Here is a 23,460-nt window from a genome sequence, read left to right on the forward strand (position 1 = left end):
CAAACTTAACTTCAATTAAAAACATTTTGATCCCCTCATCAAACTATTAAAATCAATATTCAAAATTAATTCAAAAATTCCTCTTTCTGTTTCTATTATAAATGAATACAAACTCTAGCAGGCCCTACTAAGCTATAAAGACTTTTCTTATAAACCTCCATCTAAAGACCAACTCCGTTTGGAAAAGCTTTTCACCAGGTTGGATGTGACGGTATAAATGTATGTAACTACAGTTACTCTACACATTATCTGTTATGAGACAGAAGTTAATGGAATATGTATTATGAAAGAAAAACCCACATTGACAATAACCATAAGTCACTTAAGTATTAAGCTTGCATTAAAAAAAAAAAAAAAAAAAAACTTCTATCACACATTGGCCTTCAGAATATTTTTGAGAAAATATTTATCATAAAATATGTCATCAAGGTAATAAGATGAGCTCACATCTTTCAAGTTGAGTTATCACTGATAATTGATAAAGTTACCATGATTCAAGGAGTCTGCAGGTTTCAGATAGGGTTCACACTCCATAAAGAATTAAAGAAAATCAACAAATATCATTCTATAAAATTAAAGCAAGAAAAAAATCATCTACAACAATAACAAAAAATGAATAAAATTTGCCCTCTAAAGCAGTAGATCATTTCTGCAAATGTAAGAAAGGAGACATAGGATTAAGGCAGGTCTCAGTACAATATTTGGGACATAAACAAATAATCAATCTGATTTTTGCAAATAACTAACTCCATGTCCTTGGATTTTAATTCATAGGACTTTAATTATCTGTAAACTAAAGGCACTATAACAGGTAATATCAAAAGTACTTTGAGATTCTAATAAACCATGAATTTAATTTAGAGTTTATAAGTAGGGTTGTTATTGAGACTAGTGTGCTTCCAAAAACTTAAAGGATTCAATGCTCTCCCAAATCCCACTAGAGAGATATAAACCTTAATATAAATAGAAAAAATATAAATTAAAAAAATAAAATATTAATGAAATGCAAAAAGGATAATAGTTAAAAGAATCCAAATAGAATATAAGGATGACTAAAAGAATGAATTAATATTATTGAGTTGTTTCTCTGTCTCTCCATTCATTCACTACATTTACTAAATGTGTCATGCAATAATGGAGTAAATGTAATTTCAAAGTTAATTTAGTATAACAGAAACTAATCCACTCCCCACTTTCAAAAAATAGCCATAGCCTCTTCTTAAAGACCTCCAAAGATGTGAGTAAATTCCCTACTTTATGTGAATTCCATTTGTAGCTACTTCTAATTAATTGGAAATACTTCCTCATAGCATATTGAAACCTCTATTTTTTGCAACATCTATCCATTATCCTTAGTTCTATCTTCTGCTACAAAATAAAATAAATCTAACTCCTTTCCAACATGGCAGCAGCTTAAATAACTGAAGGCAGCTAACATGTTCTTAACTTCACCCAACCATTCCCTCAAGACTCATCAGCTCTAGATTAAAGTTCCTTCAAGTGAGAATTATTTCAAATGGTTTTGAACTTTTTCCTGTATCATACTTCTTGTGGTATGAAAACTGTACAATATATAAAGGAATGCCAGATATTTTCACAAGATAGTATTATGATTGTCAAATACAGAAAAAAAAAGAGATATGAATTGAGGTAGGAGGATGACCTCAGTCTTAGAGATGGCTAAGATAATGAAAAAAGAGAAATTGCATATGGAAATAATGTTAATACTCTTATGTAGTAGTAGAAAAAGCATGATTGTAAAAAGAAAAAAATGCTTCTAAGCTTAAGACTTGACATATAAATATACCAGTTATATGGCCTTCAGCGATTTATATAACTTCTCTAGATCAGTTCCTAATAGGAAACATTACTTTCCTAATTTCCTAATAATAGGGAATATTAATTTTCTAAAATAATATTTATATAGTGTTTACTTTGTGGTAGACACTTTGCTAAGTGTTTTATAATTATTTCATTTAATCTTCATAACAACCCTTAGAAGTAAGTGCTATTGCATTAGAAGACCAGGTTGGATAGGTAGGAATTACCTGGATTTGGACTGGTTTTTCAAAGGAAAAGGTTTTATTGTCATATTAATCCTGACTAGATTAAGCAGCATCAGGGGAATGCTTGTTGTAAGGGGAGGATGCTTCAGGATGGGTATTTTATAGAGAAAGGTGGAAGAGATGTTTATTCTTTGCTAACTGGTCAGACTCTCTCAAAGGAGATGTTTTTATTTTTAATCACTGGCCAGATTTTGGGAAAAACTAGGAAAAGAAACATGTAGCAAGATCCAAGCTTCCTGGAATCCTATTTACTAGGACTCAAAACTCTTTGCATCTGGGTATGTGGTTAAACACGTTCTGTTTACCACAACTCAAGCCCCCTCTGTATCTGTCCTGGTGGGCAATAATTTGTTTTCTTTCTCCTGCCCCTAACTACAAACAGGCTCTGTTGAGGCCCATTCCACTATTAATATGCTTATTTTATAGTGAGGAAACTGAGGCAAAACAGATAAAGAGTTCTGTCCAGGGTCACACAGTTAGTAAGTAACTGAGGCCACTTTTAAATTCAGGTCTTCCTGATCCCAGGCTCAGTGTTCTATCTACTTCACCATCTAACTACTTTTTTAGTTTTAGATCAACACTACTCCCTCAAAAGGACTGTTGTGATGAAAGCACTTTACAAATCTTCAAGCTCTATATAAAATTAGTAGTGACAGCAGTGGGAAGGGAACCAATATATACAGAAATGAATGTATGATATAAATGAATAGCATTTTAATTTCTGAATTAGCTTTCTGTGAGTCTGATTTACATGAGTTGGCTTCTTAGAGTATGGATGAATCTTATCTGAATTTGCAAAGCTAATAACTAGATCTTGGACTTGTGATGACCTTATTATGGAAAGGTTTCAACCCAAGCCATCAACTAGCTACTCACAACATCTCAGCTGCAAAAAGTCACTAATTCCCTTTGAAAATAGTATCTTCAGTAATTTTCCTTTCTCTCCAATTGTTCCCTACTCTGCCTGTCCCACCTCTTTCTCAAGGAATTAAGATGTCTTTCTCTACACCTTGATTTACAAATTTATTTTCTTATTAATATGATAGTCTCTACTTATCCACTCCTATACGCTGTAGACTTATTACTGACCTCATCTTGTTTAAACTTGGGAAAATTTATTCATTAGCAATAGCAGAATGAGAGCTAATGGCTTATGCAAGGTTAATAAAATCATATGCTAAGTATCCAACTTGCATAAAATCAATCACATTCTCACATTTTTATGACTTGCTGGTTCAGAGTAGAGACTGTACCTACTGTTATATTCCACACAATATTTAGCTAATGTTCAATACATATTTATTACCAATAAAATGGCATTAATGATATATTTATCAATATAACATTCTTATATTTCTATTGGTCTCATAATGATTAACAGTAAAGATGAGATAAAGAAGGTAATAGTCCACTTTTATTACTCCAAAGTAAAATTTATGTATGATAACTAATAATTATCAACAAAGATATTTAGGGACCTAATGATTTAGGATATAAGCATAAATTTGTCTCTCCAAGATAAGAATCTTGTGCAGTATCTTAATATACTTACCTAATTCATATAATAGATCAAAATATCAAAGTGAATCTACATACTTTTATATTTCGAAAGGTAAACAATGAGAGAAACTGCTAATTTGGACCTAATCCTCATTTATTAGGAAATGGCTACCAAAATAGAAATGACAATAATCTTGAAAGGAAATGATCTCAGATTCTTAAGAATTTAAAATGGATAAAATGGGGAGAGGCAGAAAAGTAAGCCAGATATCTTTTGAGAAAGCAGATGTCAGATTTCAGAAAAAGCATAGGCCCCTGGGGCTCACATGGTCCATGAGAAATAATAGTTCAAAAGGAATGGTATCCCTTCTAGGAAGTTATCCTGATGAAGTGAATGGAAAAAATTCTGTTTCTGTAATTCAATTTAACAGTGAGAACTCTGTACAAAGCACTGTGTGTGCTAAGTTATCAAGTGATGATATAAAAATAGATGACACTGGCCTTATTTTAAAAGAATTTACAGTCTAATGAAGGATTGAAAAAATGTATATAACAATAAAACTGAAAGATCTTCCCTGTAAGGAGAATAATGCCAGATACAATGCCCAGAATAAAATAAAAATGGTTAACAGGGGATTAAGACCCAAGATAAGAAGACTAGATTTCCAAGGACAGAGGAATAGTGAGGAAGTTGAGACAGTAAGTGTGAATGAGTTTACAGTAAAAAACAGAAGAGATATGATAGCTTGAGGGACTATCAGGGACTAAAGAAAGTCAGCATTATCCCTTTTTTAATGCTAGGAAAGAACTGAGTTAAATATATGGAGGTAGAGGTAAAGAAACCAGAAATCAGGGAGAGAAAGAATGTGAATGATTGGACAAGCTGACAGAAGACTAGAGGGGAGCAAGGGCTCACGAATGAGGGTCAAACTTGGAAAAAGAAAGGGTCACAGAGGAAACAAGATATGGGCCCAAAATGAGGTGAGGCTTTAAAATACAGAGTACCAAAAAAAAAAAAAAAAATGAAAAAGCTGATGAGAGTGGCCTCAGCTTTTTTTTTCTTTTCTTTTTTTTTTTTTCCCTTCTGCAACTGAAGGAAGTTTTCTACTGAATGGTGTTGGAGGCTTGATAAAAAAGAAAGCTACCATAAGCAATGTCAGTCCAATTCATAGATCATTCATTTCAGAGAAGGAAATAGCTGATGTTAGGATGATAGTCCCACTGTATTCTAACTGGTTAAAACCACTTCTGAAATGGTAAACTTGAACCCAAGCAAATGGGAAATTGGTTGATGGTACTGGAGATATTTATCTTTAAGAATATGATGGGGGTAGCATGATCACTGTTCTCAAATATGGGAAGGGTTGTCATAAGTAAGAAAAACTGGACATGTTATATTTGCTTCAAAGAAATTTTTGTACAGAAAGATTTGGGGAATATTAGGAAAATCTCTATATCCACAAGAACTCTCCAGAAATGGAATGTGATATGTAGGGAGGCTGTAAGTTTTATTATCACTGGACATCTATAAATAAAGGAAAAACAACCATTTGTAGGTTTTTTAAAGAGATTATTGCTCATACTACAGACTATAGTCTCTTTCAACTCTGAGATTCTATATTTCCATACATAATTTTCATATTTTGCCTAAAATTGTAGCTTTCCATAAGCTTATTATCTTCCATTAGATTGTAATCTCCTTAAAGATTCACACTTTATGATAGTTTACCTCTCAGAGTTGTGGAGGAGGAAGGAATTTGTGATCAAAGAAGAACTAGAGATTATTATTGATCACAAAATAGAAAATTTTGATTACATCAAATTAAAAAGCCTTTGTACAAACAAAACTAATACAAATAAGATTAGAAGGGAAGCAACAAACTAGGAAAACATTTTTACACTCAAGGTTGTGATAAAGGCCTCATTTCCAAAATATATATAGAGAACTGCCTCTAATTTATAAGAAATCAACCCATTCTCCAATTGATAAATGGTCAAAGGATATAAACAATTTTCATATGAAAGAGTGTTCCAAATCATTATTGATCAGAGAAATGCAAATTAAGAAAACTGAGATACCATTACACATCTGTCAGATTGGCTAAGATGACAGGAAAAAATAATGATGAATGTTGGAGGGGCTGTGGGAAAACTGGGACACTGATACATTGTTGGTGGAGTTGTGAACAGATGCAACCATTCTGGAGAGCAATCTGGAGTTATGCCCAAAAAGTTATCAAACTGTGCATACCCTTTGATCCAGCAGTGCTATTACTGGGCTTATATACCAAGGAAATACTAAAGAAGGGAAAGGGACCTGTATGTGCCAAAATGTTTCTGGCAGCCCTTTTTGTAGTGGCTAGAAACTGGAAAATGAATGGATGCCCATCAATTGGAGAATGGTTGGGCAAATTGTGGTATATGAATGCTATGGAATATTATTGTTCTGTAAGAAATGACCAGCAGGATGAATACAGAGAGGCTTGGAGAGACTTAAGCCTCAACTGATGCTTAGTGAAATGAGCAGAACCAGGAGATAATTATACACTTCAACAACAATACTGTATGAGGATGTATTCTGATGGAAGTGGATATTCTCGACAAAGAGAAGATCTAATTCAGTTCCAATTAATCAATGATGGACAGAATCAGCAACACCCAGAGAAGGAACACTGGGAAATGAGTGTAAACTGTTTGCATTTTTGTTTTTCTTCCCAGTTTATTTTTACCTTCTGAATCCAATTCTCCTTGTACAAGAGAATTGTTCGGTTCTGCACACATATATATTGTATCTAGGATATACTATAACATATTTAACAAATATAAGACTGCCTGCCATCTAGGGGAAGGGGTCAGAGGGAAGGAAGGGAAAAGTCGGAACATAGTGAGTGCAAGGGATAATGTAAAAAAAATTACCCATGCATATATATTGTCAAAAAAAAGTTATAATTATAAAAATATATATATATAAAAATTAAAAAAAAAAAAACTTGGAAATTCTTATCCCAGAACAACAACAACAACAACAACAACAAAATTCACACTTTATCACCCTACCTATACTGATCTTACATTTAGATATTTAATTAGTATCTGTTGCATGAATGAACAAACAAATGGAGAAAATTACCCCTCCCCAAAAAAGGTATTTCTTAACCAACTTTTCAGGAATACAAAAATATTCTACCAAATACAAAAGAAACCCTCTGTGTGGCATTCAAAACATTTTACACTATCTGCTATTGCCATTAAAATGCTGAAATATCTGAGAACATATAGTACATACAAATATGCCATAATATCTTGACATGTAATGCATTGATTCAATATTCACATACTTTCCTACAGATATAAAAAATGAACACTCCTAATTTAAAAAGAAAAATTTTTGTATCTATATTTATTTTCTTGAGGCAATTGGGGTTAAGTGACTTGCCCAGGGTCACACAAATAGGAAATATTAAATATTTGAGGCTTAATTGACCTCAGTCCTCCTGATTTCAGGGCCAGTGCTCTATCCACTGTGTCATTTAGCTTCCCAGTATCTATAAAGTTTTTGAAGTATTAAAATTTCTCTGATGATAAAAATGGAAATGGCCTGATGTCACAGAAATTCATTTTCTATTTTCTCAATATGACCATAACACAAAGAAATGTGCTCCAAATTATCTTTAATCATTTTGTTCAAATGAAAATTTAAAATTGATGAGTATAATAAGACAATCATTTAAACTCAGAAATGAAAGCTGTTAGAATAATAAAATGGCCTTGTTTTGCTATAGCAATAAAATGATCAAGTGTGATAATTTCATTTAATAAAATCATCTTTCAAAAGCTGCTGCTATGAGTATTTTTAATCATAAAATGTCCTAATATATTCCTCTCTCTTTTGCTGTTGGTTGTATACCATATTGGATTTGATGAATATTCCAACATTCCAAAATATGCTAAGTTCAAAAGTCAGTGTAAACATATTGTTGAATTTACAAATAATATAATATGCATGTTTTCCCTGGAAAGAAAAAAAATTCAAAAAAAGGTATTGCCAATAAAAAATTTAAAAAAAAAACCTTTTACACACTCTAACCAAAATCAACAAGTATATTTATTAAGTACATACATATGCCAGGGATCATGGTAAGCACTAAAATCACTAGGGGCAGCAAGATAGCACAGTGCCTAGCTTTAGAGCCAGGAGGACCTGAGTTCAAATTACAGTCAGACAAGATTTAGTCTTCAGTCTCATTGTGTTGGAAACAAAATCATGAACCCCAAATAAGGGCACAGTAAATGAACAACCTCAGGATAAGTGAAGCAGTTTAAACTTTTTAAATATATTCCTGCAGGAGCAGATGTGAAAACTCAAAATGAGTTCACATACAGTTTTAAGGAGCAAGAGCATAGTTTTTTATCCTTGATCCTGGCAGTGAAATCCCTCCTCTATCTCCCTAGTGGCTGGAGAGATAAGACTGTGAGAAATACTTACAAGTTAGGTTTCTACAAAATGTTGCAGTTTCAAGGTAATTTAAGGTAACTAGTATTCCCAGCCAATCAGCTTTCAGAAGAAGGAACTAGCCTAACCACAAAGTCCTGATTAAAGCCATTCTCCAATTGATAAATGGTAAAAGGATATGAACAGACAATTTTCAGATGAAGAAATTAAAACCATTTTTAATTATATGAAAAAAATGCTCTAAATCACTGATAGAGAAATGCAAATTAAGACAACTTTGAGGTGCCACTACACACCTCTCAGATTGGCTAAGATGACAGGAAAAGATAATGACATGACGAATGCTAGAGGGAATGTGGGAAAACTGGGACACTAATACATTGTTGGTGAAGTTGTGAACTGATTTAACCATTCTGGAGAGTAATCTGGAACTATGTCAAAAGGACTACAAAACTGTGCATACCCTTTGATCCAGCAGTATTTTTACAGGGCTTATATCCCAAAGAGATCATAAAGGGGGGGAAGGGACCCACATGTGCAAAAATGTTTGTAGCAGCCTTTTTGTAGTGGCAAGGAACCGGAAACTGAGTTTCCGATTGGAGTTCCCATTATGGTTTATGAATGTTATGGAATATTATTGTTCTATAAGAAATGACCAGCAAGATGATTTCTGAGAGACTTACATGAACTGATGCAAAGTGAAGTAAGCAGAACCAGGAGATCATTGTACACAGCAACAAGAAGTTTATGCAAGGATCAATTCTGATGAAGATGGCAGTTTTCAACAATGAACTGATTCAGGCCAGTTCCAATGATCTTGTGATAGATAGCCATCTACACCCAGAGAGAGGACTGTGGGAACTGAGTGTGTTTTACAACATAATATTTATACCTTTTTTGTTGTTTGTTTTTTTTTCCTCATTTTTTCTCCTTTTTGATCTGATTTTTCTGATATAGTATAATTATAGAAATACACATAGAAGAACTATATATGTTTAATGTATATTGGATTACTTGCTATCTAAGGAAAGAGATGGGGGAAAGGGAGGAGAAAAATTTTGGAACACAAGGTTTTGCATGTAAAAATATCTTGAAAATATAAAGCTAAAAAACAATAAAGGGGGCTAGGTTGGAAACTAGTTTAAATCAACCAGATTCAATGTTCTGAAGGCAGCTTTTTTTTTTTTTTTTTCATTGCTTGCTTAATAGGCTCGTTATATATTATCTGACACATTTGAGGACAGAGACAATCACCATTTTTGTATTTGGAATGTATGACCAAGGAGGGGGCAACATTTAAGGAGTGGATAAGAAAAACTGTAAACTAGAAGGGCTCTGGTAACCAAAACTCTGAAGGAAGGAGAAGGACTAATCTTAAGAATATAAAGTTTGTTCTCCTTTCTGTACCAGTATGTGAACTCATGGAATTTTTACACTTCTACAGGAATATATTAAAAGTTTAAAGTGCTTCGTACACCCCGAGATTGTTCATTTAATTCACCCTTTTTGAGGTTAACATTCTTTCCTGATTCTCCTCTTTATTTATACGTATGCATCTACATAAACACACACACACACACACACACACACACACACACACACACACACACACACATATATAAAACATAATATGTTCTCTCTCTCTTCCCCCTCCTCCCCTACCCGCAGCATACATTGCATGACTAGCCATAGTTCCTCCTGGGGAGAAGTTAATATTTATGAAGCAATTAAGTATGCACATTCTAGTTAAGCTACTGCTTTTGTTCTACTTTTAACTATTAGTTCTCACAACTATGTACTTTAAGCACTACACAATCTAGTCAGTTTAGCCTTTTTACTGTTTCTTACAAATAATACTCTTATTTCCGTTAATGTGTTGCCATGCCCCAACATGCTTAGAATGTACTTTATTTCCTTCAAAACTCAGCTTAAGTGCCACCTCCAACATGAATCTTAAATCTGCCTCTATAAGCTCCTCAAGGGGAAGAAAAGTATTGTTTTTTTCCTTCTATTCCTAGAGTGCTAGAACATAGTAGGCACTTAAATACTTGTTGATTGAGAACTTGATTGATTAAATGCAATAGACTGGGAGACAGGTGGATATCTAAAAAGCTACATGCAAAGGAACATGGAGACATTTAACCCTAAAAAACAAAAATTCTCCTTATTTGTCAAATTAATATTTCTCTTAGAAATTAAATCTGAAATATGGGATAGCTAAGCTGTATGAACTCCTAGCTAAAAAAATTTTAGAGAAAAGATTCCAGAAAGAGTATCTTCAAATGCATTCTCCTGATGCTAAAAGGAATATTAGTACACAAAGAAAGAGTAAAATGGTATGGGGCTCTTCACTGACAACTTCTGGAGAATTTCCATTTAATACTGCCTTGAATCAAGCACCAATCTAGGTACACTTCAGGAAATTTAAAACAGGAAGACTATGAGCTCTGATAGCACAAGCAACAATGCAGAAAGGTTTTAAACTTACCTGAAAGACAGAATTACATCTCACCCAAAGAATACATAAATAAAAATAAGCTTATTACAAATGCAATTATTCCACAACAGAATCAAATTAAGGTGACATTTAATAAGTGACATTTAATGTAGTTCATCTAATTATATTTTCCATTTCTACCACTTCATTTCATGGTTTTCAAAGTCTCCAGGTCCAGAAATTAGAATTCTGACCTTTTGAAAGAAAGGATATGATTATTTTAACAAATAATCCATTGCTGATTTCTAGTTCCAGTTTTTTAAAGTAACTATGAAAGACAACAGAAATGAAGAGGAAAAGTTAAAATAATTTTTTAATTGTAAAGTAGAAATAATGAGAGATTTTTCTACTTAAGTAGAAAATAGAATCTTACTGGGATAATCCTAGAATAACAACATGACAGTATAATAAATGATGCAATCATGTTTCTAATCTTCCTGATGCAGAAATTAAGGGGTTTTAAAACAGGCATTATTGTGGAATAGCAAAGCTACAATATAACAGATAGCAGATTAGATATGAAGCTAGGAAAAGTGGGATTGAAATCCCATCTCTCACACTATTCATGAGCAAGTCATTTCATCTAAACCTCAGTTTCCTAAATGTAAAAAGAAGTTGGAATCAGTGAGCTCTAAAGTCCCCTTCAACTCTAAACATATAACCTTATAAATCTATGAGAAGGAAATCATTCAAAGATCCTGAAGCTAGAAAGAGGTCCAGAGATTATTTTAGCAGTGAAGTAGGTAAAATATTATCTCCATTTTAAAGGTGAAGTAACTGAGACCCAATGAGATTAAAGGGATTGCTCAGATCAATGGAAGGGGTAGAACAGGCTAAAAAAGAGCTATTACTTTACAAGTTCTTGTAATTTTGAATGGTTTATTTTAAACTAGTTCAATGTAATATTTATGCTTGTATTTTGTCTACCATAATTTGGCTAAAAATATCAAGACAAGACAGTGAAATATAATTAATACAGAGAGTTTCCTAGCTTGAAAGTAAAGTATCAAGCTGGTCTTTGTTATATTTATAGAGATAGAAACTCTGTGGTAACATAGTAATTCATTCATATTACCATTCAATGTTAGGATCAAATAAAGTATTTTCTATCAAAAAAAATGCATGTAAAGATAGAATCAAAACTGGTTCAACTCTCACAACTGGTTGTTGCTTTTTTTTTTTTTTTTTTTTTTTAATTTCACATGTTTTTTTTACTTCATGTGTCTAAGAATGTCTATTAAAATCAGGTACCATTTGCCCATATGAATCTTGAGCCAGATATCCTGGAGAATGAAATGGGCCTTAGGAAGCACTATTAGTAAGAACAGAAGAGGTGATAGAATTCCAGCTAAGCTGAAGTTCTAAAAGATTATGGTATGAAACTGTTGCATTCAATAGGGCAGCAAATTTAGACAAACAATGGCCAAGGGATTGGAAAAAAATCAGCTTACTTCCCAATCCTAAAGAAAGGCAATGCAAAGAATATTCAAATAACTGAACAACTGTGCTCACTTCACATGCCAGAAAGGTTATACTTAAGATTATTCTGCAGTTCAATCTTCAGCAATTCTGAGAATTACCATTAAGAGCAGATGGGTTTTTAAAGAAGTAGAGAAGAAGATGGCGGAGAGGAAACACACGACTCAGTGAACGTCCTCACTCCCTCACAACCAATTAGATAAATTAAGTCTCAAAATTAGCTCAGGACTGATAGATACCACAAGGACTGGAAGCACGACTTACCAGCTGAAGAGAATATGGAGTTTCAACAGGAAAGGTCAGTTCTCAGGGGAGGAATAAGAAAGACCAGCACAGACGGTGGGGTAGGGGCACACTGCGCCCATTGCTCTGGGAGGGGCTCTGGGATCAGAGAAGCCACTGAGGTAAAGGAATCTGGCACAGGCTGTTAGCTCTTCTCTGCTAATTATTTAGCAGTTCAGAAGAGAAAGCCAAAATATTTTAAAACTCAGATTAGATTTTCCCCGGACCCTGGGGGTGACTCAGGCACAGATCGGGGTGTGGCCTCAGCTACCACCTGAGAATAGTTAAGAGACTGACAAGTGGGTGGATACGGCCCAAGGCAACACACACTGCCTAGCTTAGCTGGAGGGAGTGGAACTCAGCTCCAGGAAGTCCCAGAGAAGCGGAACCTTTGAACTAGGGACCGCGGTTTCTGGCAGACACTTCCAGTTTGAGCGCAGGGGCTTCTTACATCACCTGCTGCAGACACCCACTCCCCACCCGGACACATAGGCTGGGCTTCTTGCTGTCTTCACTATTCTACGCCCTCGAAGCACAGTAGTGCTAATCACCTCTGAGGCACTTCCAGGGAGAGGGTGGGGAACTCTCTCCCAGAGCTCTCTCTTAGCTCAGGCTCAGGAGCCACTGCATCCATCCGGTCTGGGAGGAAGCTGGTAAAGAAGTAAATAATTTCCTACCCCAGAGACAGACCCCAAAAGATTTTTTTTAAGTATGAGCAAAAAAGCTAGAAAAACCATAGATTCCTTCTATACAGAGAAAGAGCGGGTGTCCAACCCCGAGGAAGTTGACAGCAGAGAATCAGATAACAACCTAAAGGGGAACGATTCCTGCCCCCCATCACATAACTCTCTCCTAGAAGAAGCTCTTAAGAAATTGAGGGAGATCGAAGAAAAATGGGGAAAAGAAAGGGAAGTTATGATAGAGAATAACAATGGCCTGAAATTGGAGTTGGAAAAAATAAAGAATTCACAGGAGATGCAGGGAAACAAAATTAGTGAATTAGAAAAGGTTAAAAAAACACAGGAAAGTAGGATTTCTGAATTGGAAAAGATAAAAAAGTCTCAAGAAAATAGAATTTCTGAATTGGAAAAAGAAAATAATTCTCAAAAAAAAAAAAATTAGGGAAATGGAAAAAAACTCAATAGAGCAAAATAATTCATTTAAAAACGAAATTGGGCATTTACAAAAAGAACTAAAAACTGTGAAAGAAGAAAATAACTCCTTAAAAGTCAGGATGGAACAAATAGAAATGAATGATTCACAGAGAACCCAAGAATCAGTCAAACAAAACAAAAAAAAATGAGAAGCTGGAGAACAACGTCAAATACTTACTGGGAAAATCTATAGACCTGGAAAATAGATCTAGGAGAGATAATCTGTGGATTATTGGACTTCCAGAAAACTATGACCAAAAAAAGAGCCTAGATTCTATTTTACAGGAAATTATCAAAGAGAACTGTCCAGAGATAATAGAAACAGAAGGGAAAGTAGATGTGGAAAGAATTCATCTAACTCCTTCTGAAATAGACCCTAAAAAAAGAACACCACGGAATATTGTGGCTAAGCTGCAGAATTACCACACAAAGGAGAAAATCCTGCAAGCAGCTAGAAAAAAACAATTTAAATACCAAGGTGCCACAATAAGGGTCACCCAAGATCTGGCTGCCTCCACATTAAAAGATAGAAGGGCCTGGAACCTGATATTCCGTAAGGCAAAAGATCAAGGACTGCAACCAAGAATGAACTACCCAGCTAAGTTTAGCATCTTTTTCCATGGAAGAAGATGGTCATTCAATGAAACAGAGGAATTCTATATGTTTCTAAGAAAAAAACCAGACTTAAACAAAAAATTTGATCTACATCCACAAGACTGAAGAGAAACAGAAAAAGGTACACAGAACCCTTGAGAACTGTAACTTTGTTGTGGGTATATAAAAAATACTCAAGGATAATTTGATTTTACTGATATAAAAGAAAAAAAGGGGGGTGTGGTAAAGGGAAGGAGGTCGGTTCAGAAAAAGGGGAAGGAATGATAAAAAGAGGGAAACTACATCCCAGGAAGAGACATAGAAAATACACAATATCTGAGGGAACTTAGTGAGGGGGAGAATCATTGTGTGAATCTTACTCTCATCAGAAGAGGCTCAAAGAGTAAATAATTAACATATTTGTTTTTCAGAGAATTTTCTCTCACCTCATTAAAAGGGGGGAGAGGAAAAGGGGAAAGGAAAAGGAGAATAAGTGAAGGGACTTGGAGGGAGGGGGGAGGGATCCTAAAAAAAAAAAAAAAAAAAAGAGGGAGGGTTGCGCGTCACAAGGGGGGTCTGTAAATTAAATATCGGGGAGGGGGATCAGGGGGGTCAAGGGAAAAAAGTATAATCTGGGGATAATACAATGGCAGGAAATACAGAATTAGTAATTTTAACTGTAAATGTAAATGGGATGAACGATCCCATCAAACGGAGACGGATAGCAGATTGGATCAAAAAGCAGAACCCTACAATATGTTGTCTACAGGAAACACACTTAAAGCAGGGAGATACATACAGAGTAAAGGTAAAAGGTTGGAACAGAGCTTATTATGCTTCAGGTAAAGCCAAAAAAGCAGGGGTAGCTATCCTTATCTCAGATCAAGCAAAAGCAGAAGTAGATCTCATTAAAAAAGATAAGGAAGGAAACTATATCCTGCTGAAAGGTAGCATAAATAATGAAGCCATATCAATACTAAACATATATGCACCAAGTGGTATAGCATCTAACTTTCTAAAGGAAAAGTTAAGAGAACTGCAAGAAGAAATAGACAGTAAAACTATAATAGTGGGAGATCTCAACCTTGCACTCTCAGATTTAGACAAATCAAACCACAAAACAAACAAGAAAGAAATTAAAAAAGTAAATAGAACATTAGAAAAACTAGGTATGATAGACCTTTGGAGAAAACTGAATGGCAATAGGAAGGAATATACTTTCTTCTCAGCAGTTCATGGATCCTATACAAAAATTGACCATATATTAGGACATAAAGATCTCAAAATTAAATGTAGGAAGGCAGAAATAATAAATGCCTTCTTCTCAGATCACAATGCAATAAAAGCTACATTCAGTAAAAAGTTAGGGGTAAATAGACCAAAAAGTAATTGGAAACTGAATAATCTCATCTTAAAGAATGACTGGGTGAAAGAGCAAATTATAGAAACAATTAACAATTTCACCCAAGATAATGATAATGATGAGACATCATATCAAAATCTTTGGGATGCAGCTAAAGCAGTAATAAGGGGAAATTTTATATCTTTAGAGGCTTATTTGAAGAAAATTGAGAAAGAGAAGATTAACGAATTGGGCTTACAACTTAAAAGGCTAGAAAAAGACCAAATTATAAACCCCCAACCAAAAATTAAACTCGAAATACAAAAATTAAAAGGAGAAATCAATAAAATTGAAAGTAAAAAAACTATTGAATTAATAAATAAAACCAAGAGTTGGTTTTATGAAAAAGCCAATAAAATAGATAAACCTTTGGTAAATTTGATCAAAAAAAAGAAAGAGGAAAATCAAATTGATAGTCTTACAAATGAAAAGGGGGATCTTTCCACCAATGAAGAGGAAATTAGAGAAATAATAAGGAGTTACTTTGCCCAACTTTATGCCAATAAATTTGATAACTTAAGTGAAATGGATGACTTTCTCCAAAAATATAGGCTCCCTAGATTAACAGAGGAGGAGATAAATTGCTTAAATAGTCCCATTTCAGAAAAAGAAATAGAACAAGCTATTAATCAACTCCCCAGGAAAAAATCCCCAGGGCCAGATGGATTCACATGTGAATTCTACCAAACATTTAAAGAACAATTAGCCCCAATGTTATATAAATTATTTGAAAAAATAGGGGATGAAGGAGTCCTACCAAACTCCTTTTATGACACAGACATGGTACTGATACCTAAACCTGGTAGATCGAAAACTGAGAAAGAAAATTATAGACCAATCTCCTTAATGAATATTGATGCTAAAATCTTAAATAAGATATTAGCAAAAAGACTTCAGAAAATCATCTCCAAGATAATACACTATGATCAAGTAGGATTTATTCCAGGAATGCAGGGGTGGTTTAATATTAGGAAAACTATTAATATAATTGACCATATTAATAATCAAATTAATAAGAACCATATGATCATCTCAATAGATGCAGAAAAAGCATTTGACAAAATCCAACATCCATTCCTACTAAAAACTCTTGAGAGTATAGGAATAAATGGATTATTCCTTAGAATAATCAGGAGTATATATTTAAGACCGTCAGTAAGCATAATATGCAATAGAAATAAACTGCAACCTTTCCCAGTAAGATCAGGAGTGAAACAAGGTTGCCCACTATCACCATTACTATTCAATATAGTACTAGAAACGCTAGCCTCGGCAATAAGAGCCGAGAAAGAGATTCAAGGAATTAGAGTAGGAAATGAGGAAATCAAACTATCACTTTTTGCAGATGACATGATGGTATACTTAGAGAACCCCAAAGACTCTGCTAAAAAGCTACTAGAAATAATTCAAAATTTCAGCAAAGTGGCAGGATACAAAATAAATCCACATAAATGCTCGGCATTTTTATATATCACTAACAAAATGCAACAGCAAGAGATACAAAGAGAAATTCCATTCCAAACAAATGTTGAGAGTATAAAATATTTGGGAATCCATCTACCAAAGAAAAGTCAGGAATTATATGAGAAAAACTACAAAACACTTGCCACAAAAATAAAGTCAGATTTAAATAATTGGAAAGACATTCAGTTCTCTTGGATAGGCCGAGCGAATATAATAAAGATGACAATACTCCCCAAACTAATCTATTTATTTAGTGCTATACCAATCAGACTCCCAAGAAACTATTTTAATGACCTAGAAAAAATAACAACAAAATTCATATGGAAGAATAAAAGGTCAAGAATTGCAAGGGAACTAATGAAAAAAAACTCAGAGGAAGGTGGTCTAAGTGTACCTGATCTAAAGCTATATTATATAGCAGCAGTCACCAAAACCATTTGGTATTGGCTAAGAAATAGACCGGTAGATCAGTGGAACAGATTAGATACAAAGGACAAAAAAGGGTACATCTATAGCAATCTAATCTTTGACAAACCCAAAGATTCCAACATTAGGGATAAAAATTCATTATTCGGAAAAAACTGTTGGGAAAACTGGAAATTAGTATGGCAGAAATTAGATATGGATCCACACTTAACACCATATACCAAGATAAGATCAAAATGGGTCCATGATTTAGGCATAAAGAGGGAGATAATAAATAGATTAGAGGAACAGAGGATAATCTACCTCTCAGACTTGTGGAGGAGGAAGGAATTTATGACCAGAGGAGAACTAGAGATCATTATTGATCACAAAATAGAAGATTTTGATTACATCAAACTAAAAAGTTTCTGTACAAATAATACTAATGCAAACAAGATTAGAAGGGAAGTAACAAATTGGGAAAATATTTTTAAAAACAAAGGTTCTGACAAAGGTCTTATTTCCAAAATATATAGAGAACTGACCATAATTTATAAGAAACCGAACCATTCTCCAATTGATAAATGGTCAAAGGATATGAACAGACAATTCTCAGAGGAAGAAATTGAAACTATATCCACTCACATGAAAGAGTGTTCCAAATCACTACTGATCAGAGAAATGCAAATTAAGACCACTCTGAGATACCACTACACACCTGTCAGATTGGCTAAGATGACAGGAACAAATAATGACAAATGTTGGAGGGGATGTGGGGAAATTGGGACACTAATACATTGCTGGTGGAGTTGTGAAAGAATCCAGCCATTCTGGAGAGCAATCTGGAATTATGCCCAAAAAGTTGTCAAACTGTGCATACCCTTTGACCCAGCAGCGCTACTACTGGGATTATATCCCAAAGAAATACTAAAGAGCGGAAAGAGACATATATGTGCCAAAATGTTTGTGGCAGCTCTTTTTGTTGTAGCTAGAAACTGGAAGATGAATGGATGTCCATCAGTTGGAGAATGGTTGGGTAAATTGTGGTATATGAAGGTTATGGAATATTATTGCTCGGTAAGAAATGACCAGCAGGAGGAATATAGAGAGGCCTGGAGAGACTTAAATCAACTGATGCTGAGTGAAATGAGCAGAACCAGAAGATCACTGTACACTTCAACAACAATACTGTATGAGGATGTATTCTGATGGAAGTGGAAATCTTCAACATAAAGAAGATCCAATTCACTTCCAGTTGATCAATGATGGACAGAGGTAGCTGCACCCAGAGAAGAAACAATGGGAGGGGATTGAAAATGGTTAGCACTAATATCTGTCTGCCCAGGTTGCATGTACCTTCGGATTCTAATGTTTATTGTGCAACAAGAAAATGATATTCGCACACATGTATTGTACCTAGACTATATTGTAACACATGTAAAATGTATGGTATTGCCTGTTGTCGGGGGGAGGGAATAGAGGGAGGGGGGGTAAATTGGAAAAATGAATACAAGGGATAATATTATAAAATATATATATATATATATAAAAAAAAAAAAAAAAAAAAAAAGAAGTAGAGAAACCAGTGACCAAACTATCAATATTTTACAGGATTATGGAAAAAACAAGGGAGTTCCAGAAAAAAATATTCCCTTCTGCTTTATTGCTACACTAAAGCCTTTGACTCATGCAGTCATGAGTCAATGATGGGAGATGGGAGTTCCAAATCATCTTATTTGTGTCCTAAGGAACATATATTTGGGCCAAAAAGCAAATCAGAAGCAACCACAAAACAACTCTTTGATTTAAGATCACAAAAGGAATACAATAAGGCTGTATATTGTTACTGTGGGTTATTAATTATACAGTACTTCAAAATCATATTAATTAGATTATAATTTAAGAACGTCCTTGAGTTGTTATTATGGAAGTGGGAAATTTAAAGAAATCAAAAGGAATTAAATTTAGATATGAGGAATATTCTTTATAATATAGTAGTCAAGAAACACTATAGCATGGGAATAAATGAAGTTTTCCTTAAAATGATAAGCAGCATCTATCTAAAACCATCAGCAAATATTCAGTGTAATGTTGAGAAATTGGATGCATTCCCAATAAGATTAGGGGTGAAACAAGGATGCCCATTAACACACAATTATTCAACTTTGTACTAGAAATGTTGGCTTCAGCAGTGAGAAAAGAAAACAAAATGAAAGGAATTAGGATCAGGCAATGAGGATATAAAACTATCCCTCTTTGCAAATGATATATATATGATGATATACTTAGAGAATACTAGAGAATCATCTAAAAATATATTTGAAATAATTAACAGCTTTAGCAAAGTTGCAGAATATAAAATAAACTCACACAAGTCATCAACTCGCCATATGTTATTAACAGAAGCCCAGCAGCAAAAGAGAGAAATTCCATTTAAAATGACTAAACAAAATAAAATATTTGAGTGTCTGTCTACCTGCCAAGACAAATCCAGGAACTATATGAACACAACTACAACACACTTTTTACATAAAGTCAGATCTAAAAATTTGGAAAAAATATCAATTGTACATAGGTAAGCTGAGATAATATAATAAAAATTATAATTCTACCTAAATTAGTCTACTTGTTCAGTGCCATAACAATCAAACTACCAAAAATTATTTTATAAAGCAAGAAAAAATAGTAAAATTCATCTGGAAGAACAAAAGTCTATAATATCAAGAGAATTAATGAAAAAAATATGTAAAGGATGGTAGTCTTGCAATACCACATCTAAAAACTTTACGGTAAAGCAGTAGTCATCAAAACCATATGGTACTGGCCAAGAAATAGAACAGTGAATCAGTGTAATAAGTTACATACACATGACACATGATCAATGGCTATAGTAATCAATGGTTCAATAAACCCCCAAACTCTATCTTCTGGGATAAAAAATCACTATTTCACAAAAATTTCAGTGAAAATTGGAAAATATATCAGAAACTCAGCATCTTACACTGTATACCAAAATAAGGTCAAAATGGGTACATGATTTAGGCATAAAGGATGAAAAGCAAATTAGGAAAGCAAGGGATAGTTTACCTATCAGATCTTAGGAAAAGGAATTTATAGCTAAAAAGGAAGTAGAAAACATTATGAAATATAAAATGGACAACTTTGGTACCATTAAATAAAAATATTTTTGCACAAACAAAACCAGTGCAACCAAGATTAGAAAAGAAGTAGAAAGCGAGGGGGAAAAAATGCCACCAGTGTTGCCTCACTTCTGAAATATATAAATAACTGTCATTCCCCAAAGGAGAAAGGATAAAAGAATATAAACATAGAATTTTTAGATGATTTTAGATTTTTAGTCATACTATAAAAAACAAAAAAATGCTCTAAATCACTATTGATTAGAGGAATGCAAATTAAAACAACTTTTGAGGTATGACCTCACACCTCTCCCATTGGTTAAGATGACAGGAAAAAGTAATGATAATGTGGTAAAACTGGGATATTAATGACTTGTTGGTGGAATTGCTGGTGGAAATGATTAAACCATTCTGGAGAGCAATTTGGAACTATGTCCAAAGAACTATAAAAATGTGCATACCCTTTGATATAGAAGTACCGCTACTATATTCCAAAGAAAAATCATAAAAGAGGGAAAAGAACCCACATATGTTTGTAGCAACTCTGTGGTGGCAAAGAATGGGAAAATGAGTAGATGCTCATCAGCTGGAGAATTGGGGAATGGGGAATAATTTATAGCATAAGAAAATATCAGAATATTATTGTGTTATAAAAAATGATGAACAGGCAGTTTTTAGGAAGGACTGGAAAAATTTATATGAACTGATACTGAGTAAAACAAACAGAACCAGGAAAAAATTACAACGAATTGTTGGATAAAACAACAGATTTGGTTCTCAGCAGTTCGGTGATTTAAAGCAATCCTAATAAACTTTGGATGGAAAATGCCATCTTCATCCAGAGAAAGAACTATGGAGACTGAATGTAAATCAACACATGCTATGTTCACTTTTTTTTTTTATTCTCATGGTTTTTCCCTTTGTTCTGATTTTTGTCTTCCAATATGACTCATAAGAAAATGTTTAAAAAAAAAAAATACATGTATAACCAAAAAAAAAAAAAAAAGTTGTTTTTACATGTAATTGGGGAAGATAAAAATTTACAAACAAACAAAAACCACTAATATGGTAGTCATGAAAAGTCAGTTTAAGAAAATAAATGTATAAATTTTTTAAAAAAAAAGTACACGGTGACTTGTGAAACTTATCTCTTTTAGAGGTAGAAGGCTAGAATATATTAAACCAACTACTTCTGAAACCCAGAAGGTTTAGATCTAAGTTTCTGCTGGCTTATTTCCCCTCTCATCCGACGTAGGTAATAAAAGGTTTGAAATAGACAAATTTCCACTACTTGGCTAGAGGGAATAGGGAAATACAAAAGCTCTGAAAATGAAAGGAAAAATTACTTTTTTAAATGTTATCTTTCTAAAGATTTTCTTTTTTATACCCTTTTAAAAAATTTTATGATAAATAAAATAAAAACTTGAGTGATAAAATTCTAAAAATATTTATTGACAAGCTTATTACAAAGCTATCTAGTCATCATTTCCCCAAAATTTAGTTTAATAATAAGATTTGGATGCAATTATATATTCAGACTATAATAACTGTATATTGAAGATGTAGTAAAGAACACCCCACAAGATGAATTTATGTTTCTACATAACATTGTATTTTCATGTCAGGTTATGACATTTAAAAGATTTTTTTACTGCTTATACACTAATACAAGGTTCAAAATTCAGGCTCCAAATTATCAATTGGTGAATAGAACTCTTATCATGATTATTTTGTATTTTTGAAAGTAATAATTACATGATAGTAAAGTGTGAAGAGAGAGATTTAAATTCTAATATTAAGCCACATCATTAGTGTATTCAAAATATTGTAATAGCATGAGATTCTCTCAAAAAGGAGAACTACCAGCTGTCTTGTATATCTAGGAGACAAAACAGGAGTTGCCTAAATCTACTGCTTTCATGTGCTGAGACTGCTGTTGCTTGTTGACATGATATTGGAGGAGTTAGTGCTATGCTACTATGTCCCGAGAATTGAAATAGCCAAATCTGGGTATGAGGCATAGTGGCAATGGTGAATGGGGGACCAAGGGATTATATTTCTTTGAAAACTTGTTAGAAATCATAATTCACACAGTAGAGAACTCAAACTTATTTCTTCACTATCACCTGATTCCACCCCAACCCTCTACTCAACTCAAAATTAATCTTCATTTTCTAAACATCCCAGCTGTCCTGACTTCTTTATACCATTTTTAGTACTGAATGTAAAGAATCTAAGTCTTCCTGCTCATGCTTCCCACACCCCTGCCCCAAACTGGCAAATCAGACTATATCAACTTTACAGAGCCTCCCTACTTTTATCTTGAAAGGTCCCATGTCAAGTTCATAAAGCTTCCTTTAAGACGTAAGTGCTTTTTAATAGATGTTCATAATTCCAAAATACTTAATTGATAATATTACAATAATATAACAGGAATTTGGGGATTGTTAGGCCAGTGCTTGGAACATAATTACTGTTTCTCATAACATATTCACACCTTTACTTTGAAACCCTCAGATTCTCTAAGAGTTCCAAGTTTGTTTGTTTTTTTTTTCTCCACTTGAGAATTCACTTAAAATAAGGTAAATTTCTAAATTTTTGAGATTATTATCTTAGAGAATGCCAAGGTTCTAAAAATTGAGATTTACATAAGTAGAAAAATTAAAGATTATTTACTTTGCAAAAGAGCTTTTAATAGGATTCCTTTGAAAAGCATCTGATGCATTCAAAAGAAATACTTGAAGCAACCTGAACTGGAAAAATTTAAATTCACATTATAAATTTTTTTCTGGCCACTGTTAACTTTTAATACCAAACCTTTTATTAAATCAAGTAAAAATGGGTACATCATTAGCTAATTTGAAATTTATTACTTCTACCTTCTCTCTGGCACTATTAAATAATTTTTGAAATATGCAGAATGAAATGAATTGAAGAAAAAAAATGGAAAAGAAACAGAAGAGTTTGTATAATTAACAGCAGTCCTGAAAGGTAATTTCCCCTGGGTTTTGAGGAAACTTACTA

General features: G+C 33.5%; 1 protein-coding gene across 1 annotated transcript in view; it reads right to left on the minus strand.

Annotated features, from left to right (window-relative positions):
• Positions 1-23,460, minus strand: part of MANEA (mannosidase endo-alpha) — a 67,225-nt gene that overhangs the window by 34,159 nt on the left and 9,606 nt on the right.

The sequence above is a fragment of the Sminthopsis crassicaudata genome, chromosome 4 (assembly GCF_048593235.1).
Source record: "Sminthopsis crassicaudata isolate SCR6 chromosome 4, ASM4859323v1, whole genome shotgun sequence".
Taxonomy (NCBI): domain Eukaryota; kingdom Metazoa; phylum Chordata; class Mammalia; order Dasyuromorphia; family Dasyuridae; genus Sminthopsis; species Sminthopsis crassicaudata.